The sequence below is a fragment of the Talpa europaea genome, assembly GCF_964194135.1.
Source record: "Talpa europaea genome assembly, chromosome: 4".
NCBI lineage: Eukaryota > Metazoa > Chordata > Mammalia > Eulipotyphla > Talpidae > Talpa > Talpa europaea.
The window spans coordinates 54,743,873-54,756,269 of record NC_140070.1 but is presented as its reverse complement, the minus strand read 5'-3'; positions in this window follow the sequence as shown (position 1 = coordinate 54,756,269).

Sequence of the window (12,397 nt, the reverse complement as noted above, 5' to 3'; positions counted from 1 at the left end):
GAAACAACAGACTTTAAAAGGTACTTTAAAAAAGAGTATAAATATCTTCATTAGTCATCATGTAACAGGGAGGCACTTAGGAAAAGGGGAGGTTCCAAGCTGGAGAGGAGACTGAGAAAGGAAGGAAGCAGGATGGAGAGCCAGAAGGAGACCTGGAGGAGGCACATGGAGCAGAGAGACATGTGAAGAAGCTGCGCTTACCTTTTGGTCCTGAACTGGTTGAAATAGATGTGGGCAAGAGACCCATGGGGAGGCTAACAATGGCAGCTTTTATCTTGATTTTGCTTTTGCTCTTTTCCTCCCAGACTTATCTGACTGTTTCTTACTCTCTTCTATGGGTTCCTACTGGAAGGTGCTTAGACTTGTGGCAGGCTTTTGGGCCTTGCTCCGGACCAAGCCCGTTTGGGTGGATTTTTACCCACGAGGGGACAGGTAACTTTGGGTGCTTGATTTAGAAACTATATTCTATGCCTTTTCTGTATTGTTCACTAATTGCATTAAAGTTCCTTTCCTTTAAAGGTCTTATATGTTTTATCATGATGCGGCAGATGGCAGAACCTATTTAGAGCAGGCAGGTTTAGGGTTCTGGGGTGACCCTCTCCCTGCCCTGTAACAATCAGCCTAATGTAAATTAACTCATCATATATTACTGTGACCTAACCAGTATGTATAAAATGAAGAAGAATGTAAGAGTGAGGAAAGATGTGGAGCAAGCATACCTTTTATTCACTGCCCCGTAAGTCAATTGATACAATTACTTTGAAAGACTTAACATTTGAACACATGCATAGCATATGAACCAGTGGTTAGGATTCAAAGTGTATGCCCAAGAAAAAAATATGCTTCCATTCACTAATTGATAAATACTGTAATATTCACGGTAACACTATTTGTAATTGAAGAACACTGAAAGAATACACAAATGTCCCTTAACAGTGACAATTCATGCAAACCATTTTGTTCATCCTTGTCTTTGCACCATTAACGCCAATGTAAACACAGGCACAAAAGATAAAAAAACAAACAAACAAAAAAAAAACATGAAGTTAATCTAACAGTTTAGTATTTCAGCACAAATTGTTTTTAATGACAAAATTTAAATAGGGCCTCCCTAGTGGTGCAAGGGGTCAAGACGCAGTACTTTGAAGCTATCCACAGCCACTGCAACACGAGTTCAATCCCCAGCCAGCGAGGTGACCCACATGGCGCAGCAGACCTCTCCTGCCTTGCCTACTGCTCCCCTCAGCAGTGTATTTCAGTCTGTCTGGCTGTTCTGTTTTTGGTGAATCCTCTCACCCCACACAGCTCTGGCCTATACCCCAGTTCTTGTATGCATAAATAAACCTTTAAAAAATTTTACATAGGGCCTCCCCGGTGGCACAGTGGGTTGAGCACTGCTCTGTGAAGCTGTCCACAGCCTCTGCAGTGTGGGTTCAATTCCTGGCCGACCAGGAAAAACCCACCTGGCATGGCAGACCTCTCCTGCCTCGCTCGCTGCTCCCCTCAGCAGTGCGTTTGGTCCATCTGCCTGTTCTGCTCCCCACTCTCTCTGGTGAATTCTCTCACCCTCCCACGCTTCTGACCTGTACCCCACTTCTTGTATAAATAAAAATAAATCTTAAATAAATTTAAATAAACAATTTTTGATGATTATTGGTGCTGATATCAAATAGATACAAGCGAATTTGCAAGTCCAGCAAAATCTTAGGCCTGTCCATTTTTTAAGGTAAAATTACAGCTCTTCAGATGAAAATTTCAACCTAATCTTCATGTTTGGTGTTAGGTTTTTAATTTAATATATATATGGCCTATACCCCAGTTCTTATAAGCATAAATAAAAAATAAATTCTTTTAAAAAATGTTTTAAAAATTTAAAAGATTTTTAAAAATAAGATAAAATCTCACTTTCAAAGTCAATGATCCATTCATTTTCCATTTTGTTTATTCCTCTGTGTAGATTCAAATATCTGGCATCATTTTTCTTTTGTGTTTCTTCCTTATTATTTCTTGGAGAGACATTTTCTACCAATGAAATTTCTAAGTTTTAAAACTGAAAAAGTCTTTGTCATCTCAGTTTTTTAAATTATTTTCTCTTGCTATGGAATTCTAGGTTGACTTAATTTTTAAAGATTTATTTATTTATGCATACAAGAACTGAGGTGCGGGGGCGGGGGGTGTGACGGGATTCACCAGAGACAGAGTGGGGACCAGAACAGGCAGACTGACTGAAATACACTGCTGAGGGGAGCAGTAGGCAACACAGGAGAGGTCTGCTGCGCCATGTGGGTTGCTCCCTGACCCGCTGGGGATGGAACTCATGCTGCCAAAGCTGCCGATAGCTTCACAGTGCTGTGCTTAACCCCTTGCACCACCAGGGAAGCCCCTAGGTTGACTTTTTTCAGAAAAAGATTTTGCACTCTTGTTTCCTGCCTTGCATAATTTCTGAGAAGTGTGTTGTCATTCATTGCTTTATTTCTCTGAATGTACATTGTCCTTTTATTCCCACTGGTTGCTTTCAAAATTTTTTTTCTTTACCACTGGTTTTTAGCACTATGATTGTTATGTATCCAGGATTGTTTTTCTTTATGTTTCTTCTACTTGGATATGTAGATTTACACTTTTTATCAAATTTGGAAATTTTTCACTCATGATTTCAAATATTTTCCTCTGTCCCCTCCCCTACTTGCCCCCTGCCTTTCATGACTCCAGTTTCATGTTAGGCTGCTTGACATTCTCCCATGAGTCATTGATACTCTATTAATTTTTTTTTCCACTCTATTTCTTTGATTTTTATTTTGGATAGTTTCTACCACTATATCTTCAAAATTTACTAGTCTTTTCTTTTGTAGCGTCTGGTGCTGTTAATCCCATTCTGTGTATATATATATATTTTTTTTTTATTTCAGATGTTTGTTTTCTCAACTCTACCAGTTCTTAATGTTTCTTAAAATTCTTCCCTCATCATGTTCACATTTTCCTGTATCTTTTTGAACATATAGAATATAATGTATGGGCCTCCCTGGTGGCCTAAGGGTTAAGTCTCAGCTCTCTCACCACTATGGCCTGAGTTTAATCCCCAGACAGGGAGCTACCCACATATGGCACAGCAGACCTCTCCTTTCTCCTCCATTGCTCCCCTCAGCAGTGCATTTCAGTAATTCCACCTGTTCTGCTCCCCACTCTGTCTCTGATGAATCCTCTTACCCCCTGCACCTCTGGACTACACCCCAACTCTATGCATAAATAAATAAATCTTTAATATATATATATATATAGTAATGTCCTTCTGTAATCTTTTGTTACTGTTTCTCTTTTCTATTAATGTGAATTTTTCCTTTTGATTATGGGTCACGTGTTTCTGTTTCTTTACATGGCAGTGAAGATTTAACTAGATAGTAGGCACCGTAAGTTTTGGTGCTAGATGCCAGATTGTAATGTGTCCATTTAAATATTATTGGGTTGTTCTAGGGAGCAGTTTTTAGTCTTCTACTTTTGAGGTCTGTTTAAACTTTGTAGGATAGTGAATCGGGGTTTTGGGGAGCAGGCCCGAGTCTGAGGACCCCAGCCTAGCTCTTTCTCAGTTTTTATCTTCTGGGAGGGAAGAATTCAATGTTGAGACTAAAGTCACAGAAAAGCAAGAACTTATTGACAGACAAGAGGAGGGACAGGAAAGCTCTCAAGAAAAGAGGGGTCCCAAGTAGATAGCCACTGAGTTGGTGAGAAGTAGGAACTTATATAGGTATAGTGGACAAGGAGAGGGAATTTGGCAATTGGATGTCTCCACTTTGTGTCTCTTGATGATTGGCTAAGCCTGCAGAGTGGGGGAGTAAGAGGGGAGGGGGAAGTCGGGGAAAAAGGGAGTCTACTAGGCTATGGAGGCCTACTGAGTTTTCCCAGTCACCCAGCCTACTTTTCCTAAACCAGCTTTGGTCTATTGCTGTTTTGCCATTATATTTGTGTTCCTGACATTCCATTTTTAATTGAATTGTTGAGGGGCATGCTCCTGGTCTGTGGTTGTTTCTCAATCAGTCTGATAAATGGACTTGGGGCTTGGGGCACCCTGTTCCGAACTGACTGCCTGTACCCATTTCCTAATTTCATCCTTCAGTAGGAGCAGAACAGCCTTTAGTTATGAGCTAGTTTGGCTCCTCTATTAAAATAATACTTTCTAAGAATTCTATCCCAACCCCAATGTATCAGATGCTCCATGGATCCCATGTATTAGACAATCTTTCCATAAACTATTCCCAGATTGTGAGACAGTTAAAGATTCTTCTGCCTCTTTTTCAGTGTTTCTTTCCAACTGTTTTCTTATAGTGTCTTTACTCATATGTGAAGATAAGTCATCAGCAAAAGACTGTAGCAAAAATCTTCTTGTGGATCTCTGTAGCACTCTGTGTATGTACTTGCATTCCCAACATTTTTATGTCTTGCAAATTCCAGAAAGTTAGGCCTTCAGAAACATCAAGTTCTGTTTCCTCAGTTTAGTGTGATTGCTGACTTCTGTTATCTTCCCATATTCTGCAACTTGGAAAGTCCCAAAATAAATTTTGATAAGATATGACTTATTTTCCATGTTTTCTTTTTTGCCAAGTCACTGTTCTGTGCTGACTGTTGCCCACCATCTGAAAATTATAGTGTCATAATTTTGTCCAGTTTTCTATTTGTTATGGCATTTGATCTGGTCCCTGTTACATCATTATGTCTGGAAACTAAACTTACTTTAGCATGTTAATTTTTTTTCGGAATTGCAGTTCTTGAGAAAACACGAACGTTTCAGTTTTATCACTAAATATCATTATAGAAGGAACGATTTCACACAAATTTATGTCACCTGTTGGTGCCTAAAGATGACTTGATTTGCAACTGATTGTCACCCTTCCAGTCTGCTTTCTCAGAGTTTTCCCCCCTTGTTTCACCAGAGTTCCAGCAACAGCTGTTCAAAGAAAAAAGTCACAACGATAAACATGGCAATCAAAATCCAAACAGAAATAATACACTTCTCACAAGGAATCCAGAAAATCTGCAGAAACTTGATACCTAGAGCAATTCAATTTATAAAACAGCACTCTTAGTTTCTCTCTCTAAGATATTTACATTCAATACACTCAAGTTTTCCCAGGAATACCAATAGATATTTTATGATTTTATGTATCTTTGATTTACAGATCCCTCTTTGTGGCTTTCTTAAAACAAAGAGACAATCTGATTTAGAAGTAAATTTAGCCTCTTAAAAGGCAGGCATCATGGCATTTTTCCCAGTCTGTATTAAAGGTCACCTTTTTGCACAAATGTTGTATAATACGAACATTTTATTTATTTTATGGTCTGGTGTTTGGTACAGAGCTCCTAAAAACTTTGGAATTTTCTTAGTGATGAGGCATGATCCAGATAGGTTCAGGATGAGAGCTGGTTGCCAAAAAGATCAATACATGAGTGGAAGCCTGGAAATGTTGACCCCACCTCCCAACTTCCAGCAAGGGGACAGGAGCTGGAAATAATCACCAATGACTAGTAATTTAATCAGTCTTACCTACAAAATGAATCTCTATATAATCCCCTAGTCCATGGGGTTTGGACTGCTTCCCAACTGGTGAATTTATAGATGTGCTGGTATGCCCTCTGTGGGCATGGAAGTGCCATACCAACCGCCCTTCCAGCCCTTACCTTATGTCTCTGCCACTTGGTTTTTCTTCAATTATGTAATAAACCAGCAATCTTAAGAGGAAAAAAAAAACTTTCTGATTTTTGTAAATTGTTCTAGTGAGTTATAAAACCTAGGCAAAGAGGGTTGAGGGAACCCATGCATCTGAGTCTTCTACATCGAAATATAGGCAAACTTGTCACGCCACTTGTGGCCAGTGTCTGAAGTGAGGAAATCTTGTGGGACTGAGCCCTTAAATTTGTGCTGTATGATGCTAATTCTGGCAGCTGGTGTCAGAGTTGAATTGAATTAGTTGCTAACACCTAGTTGGTATAAAAATTAATGGATGTGAGCATGAAACTCTAAGTAGCTGCTATATTTACAATGGAAGTTATTTTGGGCTGAATTGTGTCCCACCCATTCATATGTTGAAATCCTAAACCCTAGTAATATAGAATCTAATAATATTTGGAGATAAAGCTTTTGAAGAGATGACTAAGTTAAAATGAGCCTGTTGGGCGTATCCTAATCCAACATGACTCGTGCCCTCAAAACAAAAGGAAGCGTGGACATACACATACAATGTATGTGTATACACATACACACACACATACAGATATACACATACAGTGAAAAGACCATATAAAGAGAGAGCAAAATTGCAGCCATCTTGAAGCCAAAGAGAGTAGCCTTAGAGGAAACCGGTACTACAGGCATCTTGATTTTGGACTTCAAGCCTCCAGAGCAAAGGAAAAAAATCATTTCTGTTTAATTCACCTAGTCTGTGGTATTTTGTTATACCAACCCTACAAACTAACAACTTATTATCTTATTTCCACTTGCACTGATTTCATCTATTGTACTTCTGGCCTGAATCTTTAGCCTGGAAGTTTTCACAACATATTATTGGTATTCCTGTTGCACTGTCCCCCAACATAAGGATTTTTTTTAATTATTTTTATGTGAGGAGAGAAATTGTGTAGATTATTGTATTGCCTTACAACACTGTATATGACTCAGAGGTATAGGCTCACAACTCTTCAGAGGTATGTTACCTTACCATACTCACCACTAAGGTACCAACCATCCTCCACAATTGTAAACCACAGAATTTGAATTATGACTTTCAAACTTAAAAACTCAGTGCAAAAATAACACATCATAGAATTAGTAGCCTGGGAGAGCAAGTGGAGAAAATCTCAAAACATAGAAAAAAGGATGGAAAGTATGAGAAAACAGAGAACTGAAAATGCATACAGATGACCTAACAATGAGTAAAAGAAATTCCAAAAGAGAGTAAGAAATGGAGTAGCATTAATATTTAAATATTTTACAGAAAAATATTCTTGGAGAAAGACATTCAATGGAGAATAATAGAGCTCACTAGCACAGGACTGGTGAAGAGAAGCACTCAGGGAAAATAAGACCATAATCACAAAACTTCAGATTGTTACTTACTAAGAATTACATTCATAAAAAAACTGTAGCAGAGTAACCATAATCAATTTTGTAATACATCAACAGAATCATGGATTTCTTTTCTACAGTAGTACAATCAAATCCCAATCCCAAGAAATGCATTATATTCAACAGGGAAGAAAAAATCAGAGACAGTCCATGAGAAAGGAAATATCAGCAGTCTTGGGCCTCCCTGGTGGCCCAAAGGGTTAATTAATTCTCACCACTCTGAAGCCATCAGCAGCCCTGCAGCAAGAGTTCAATCCTTGGCCAGCGAGCTAACCCACATATGGTGCAGCAGAGCTTTCCTGTCTCACCCACTGCTCCCTCAGCAGTGTATTTCAGTATATCTGCCTGTTCTGCTCCCTACTCTGTCTCTGGTGAATCCTCTCACCCCCTGCACCTCTGGCCTACACCCCAGCTCTTGTATGCATAAATAAATAAAATAAATCTTTTAAAAAAGACTAAAAATATTTTAAAAAGGAAATGTCAGCAGTCTTAAGAACTTAAGAACTTACAGTTTTTTTGAGATTTCAACTTCTTTTCTCCACACACTGACTTTTAATTCTAAAACTAAAGGGAAAAAGCCTAGCTCCCATGGAAAAAGAATATATGCGTGAAGGAAAAGTTATCAGACCAGAACAGACTTTCCATTTACAATATTAGAAGCTAGAAGAGAGAAAGGACTATGATTTAATAACTCTAATACCACCAAGAAATCATTTAACTGTCAATTTCAAAGAAAGTTATTTGGGAATGTGAGAGGATAGCTTACATATCTAATCTAAACAGAGACACCCAGTGAATAAGCATGTGTAATATACATGTTAACTATCAATTATTGAAATAGAAGTGGCATACTGCAAGGGAGCCCTATAATAGACTCCAAAGGTAATTAAAATATATCATCAGGTCCCATGTTAGCCACCCCAAACTGTCAAAGTAGCTTATTGATTATTTTGAAATGAGAAATATCTGTTAAATGAATGATTCACTAAAACTTCCTTTTTCCTAAAAGGAGGAATTTTCTCTAGCCTTCCTCCTATTCTTCTTGCACAGAAATAGAGGCACCTTTATTGTCAAAGATAGGAACAAGAAGCACTTAGAGAAGCTCTGCTTATTTCGCTAGCCCAGTTGTCCACACCATAACTCTTGGGAATGTACTTGTCCTGTCTGTTCTTCAAAGACTTATTGCTTCCTTGTCTAAACACTATATAACCTGAAAGTTCTGGACATTCTCTAGGTTCTGGATCTTATGGACCTCCACGTGAACAAATAAAAATTGTCTTTTTCTCGTGCTAATCTGTCTCATGTAATTTATTATTGAGCCAAGCAAAGGAGATAAGGGAGATGAACCTAAGAAATTTTCCCTTCATTTCTGGTGAGCCATTCAGGAGAATCTTGACTGGAACCTCCACCCCCAGATGACAGCAGAGGAGTGCGATCTGAGATGTCTGGCAAATGGCCAGCACAGGTAAGCTTTCTCACCATGTCATTCTCCAGGACCTCTCTCTCTCTGAGAGGCATGGGAGGTGGGGGTGTCTGTGTGAGAGGATTCATCAGAGACAGAGTGGGGAGCAGAGTAGGCAGATCCACTGAAATACACTGCTGAGGGGAGCAGCGGGTGAGATCAAAGAGGTCCTCTGTGCTATGTTGGGGCTAGCTCCTTGGAAGGTCTAAGAACAAAATCTAAGAAATTAAGAAAGTTACATCTATGTAAAAATGTTATTGGGAAGTTATTGAAATTAACATATAAGTAGAAGAAAAGAGGGCAATGAGAAACAAATCAATGCTATATGGAAAGAAATTAAGACACATTCAAAAAGGACATATTCAAAATAAATGCAAGTTAAAATGCACCATTTCAACACTAGTTAAAGGTCATTAAGAAAAGATACCAATATAAAAAAAAAAACAGAAGTCAAAATTAGAAAGAACACATAAAGTAGCTGATAATGACGATGCTCAAAAATAAATATAAAACATTTAGAACTAATGAATAAAATGGAAGAGAAAATATGTAAGACACACACAAACACACTCCAAACACAACAAACAAACAATGCTTTACAAGAACGAGTAATACCAAGCCAAGGAGCCCAGAGCCTGAAGTATGTCAGCCAATTTTATGATACCAGCATTTTGAAAGAAGAAAGGGTATATTTTCAAGTTGACTGACAAGCAAAGAGGATTTAAAATTTAAATCTATCCTTTTGCTCCGAAAAGGGAAGGAGTTTTTTGGTTTTTTTTTTTTGATTTGGGGGTCATAGGTTTGAAAACATAGGAATTAAATTCTATTGATTCCCAAAAGTTATTAGATAGGAAGGAAAAAGTGACTAATAACTAAAAATACAATGAAAAACGAATCCATAAATAAAATGGTTAATAAAATTAAGATATAGTCTTTAAAATAGCTATTATAAATATTTTGAAGGATTTAGAGGAGAATATAAGAAATAACAGATATGAAAAAAGAACCAAAAATGATCGTTGAGACATATATATATATATATATATATATATATATATATATAATAGGCTAAACAGAGCCTCCCTGGTGGTGCAGGGGTTAAAGTCTCAGCACTATCAAGCTATCACCAGTAACTGTGGCATTAGTTCAATCCCCAGCCAGGGAGCTAACCCACATGGCACAGCAGACCTCTCCTGTCTCTCCCACTGATCCCCTCAGCAGTGTATTTCAGCAGATCCACCTGTTCTGCTCCCCTCTTGTCTCTAGTGGATCATCTCACCAACTGGGCCTATACCCCAGTTCTTATATGCATAAATAAATAAAATCTTTTTAAAAATAGACTCAACAACAGATTGCACAAAATAAATTAAAGATCAATTAACTTAATGGTTGGCAATAAAAACCATTCAAACTAAAGCACAGATTAAGAGGGCCAAAAATAAATGGGCACATATTCAATGATCTATGGGACAATATCTTGTGATCTAAAATAAATATAAGTGTATCCCAGAAGGAGAGGCAGAGAAAGGTTTTTTGATGAAACAGCGGTCAAAATATTTTCAAACTTTAAGAAAATTATATACTCACAAGTGCAATAAATTCAATGAGCCCCAAGTGGAGCAATGCCAAGAAAATCATAACAAGGGACATAAAATTAAATTGCTGAAAATCAAAAATAAAGAGGAAAATTTTAAAGCTGAATACAAAGGTTATAGTGAGAGTATTGTGGGCATGTAGAAGCCAAGATATAATGTATGAACAGAAATCGAAGTTTCCTACAGGACACCCTACACTGAAAATAATGCCAAGTTCTAGGAAAATACTTTGGTTTTTAAAACTCTACTTTTCAAGAGAAGATACATTTCATTCTGAGGTAGAATGTGAGAGGAGCTATTTCATCCTGGTAGACTGTGAGGAGAGGTGTCTATTTTATGATGAGTTTGAAGCTATTATAATCTTTTCTAACCATCATGTACTTCATAATTCTGACTTTCTTACATCTTTTTTTTATTTTTCAGTTCCTTTTACTTATCTTTATTTGTTTAAGATTTATTTATTTATGCACACAAGAACTGGGGTGCAGGCCAGAGGTGTGGGGGGTGAGAGGATTCACCAGAGACAGAGTGGGGAATAGAACAGGCAGATTGACTGAAATACACTGCTGAGGGGAGCAGCGGGTGAGACAGGAGAGGTCTGCTGCACCATGTGGGTAGCTCCCTGTCCGGGGATCGAACTACTGCTGCAATGCCTTTCCATAGCTTCACAGTGCTGCGTCTTAACCCCTTGCGCCATCAGGGAGGTCCCTTTTTCAGTTCCTTTTAAATTATTAACCATTTGTTTACACTGTTTACCCAACTTATACTCACATAAATGCTTTTACTTACTTGATGCCATAGAAGTGACCCAAATCCCATAGTGATAACTTCCTCTTCTTTTCTTCTGTGTCTCTCACTCAGGATTGCTTTATTTTTCATTTTCTAGGCATAAACCTATGTTACAATATGTTTTCTTATAACAAAATCACAGTGAGATGGCACATAGGATGGCTTCTTAATTTTTTCTTTCTCTGGCTCATTATTTGTATATGTTAGGAAGGCAACTGATTTTTGTGTGCTGATATTGTATCCTGCCACTTGGGTAAACAGGTTTATTATTTTAATTTTTTTCATGTATTTGGGGTATTATCATATCACCTGCAAGGAATGATAGTTTTTCTTCTTTCCCAATTTGGATTCCTTTTGTTGCTTTCTCTTGCCCAGTTGCTTTAGTTAGGACTTCTGATACGATGTTGAATAGAAGTGGTGAGAGTGGACATACTCCTCTTTTACCAGATCTTAGTGGAAAGGCTTTCAGTTTTTCACTATTGAGTGTGATACCAGCTGTGGGGGTGTCATATATGGCTTTTATTACGTTAAGATAAGTTCCATTTATCCCATGTTTTTCAATATAAATCAATGCTGTATATTATCAAATGCTTTCTCAGTATCTATTGCTATAATCATGCTTTTTTCTTTTCTTTTTGTTGATGTAGAGAATTACACTGATTGATTTTTGGATGATTGATTGATTTTTGAACTGTTTTATTCCTGGTATAAATCCCACTTGGTCATGATGTATAATCCTTTTAATGCATTGTTGGATTTGATTTATAAGATTTTATTGAGGATTTTTGCATTTTTTTATTTTATTGAGGATTTCATTAGGGAGATTGGTCTGTAGTTTTCCTTTTTGTGCTGTCTTTGTTTAATTTTGGTATTAGTATAATGTTGGCCTCCTAAAAAGTATTTGGCAGTATCCCTTTCTTATCAATTTTTTCAAAGAGTCTAGGCAGGATAGGAATTAGTTCATTTTTTTAAAGTTTGGTAGAGATATTATGCAAGAGAAAGATAAAAAAGGAATCCAAAATGGGAAAGAAGTAGCTATTATTAGTTGCAGATAACATTATAAAACATAGCATACTCTCAAGATTCCATGGAAAAACTAATTGAAACAATCCATTTAGCAAAGTGTTTTCTGTAGTCAAAGATTATAAATCATCAGGTGCCAGATAATTTAGACGATCACAGGCATAACTAGAAAAAGTAATTCATTTAGAATTCATGACTATCCTGTATTATTTAAAATACTCCAAAACATTAATTTTAGACTTAATAAGAACATCTTCGTGTTTAGCTGATAATCAAATTTATATTGGCAGCCCTGATTGCTTTTCTGAACTCCAGATATGTACATCTTCCATAAAGACCTCTACACTGCGACAATGATCAGACACCTTAAATTTAGGTTGGTCTCATCAGAACTCTTGTGCCAACCCTATATCTCCA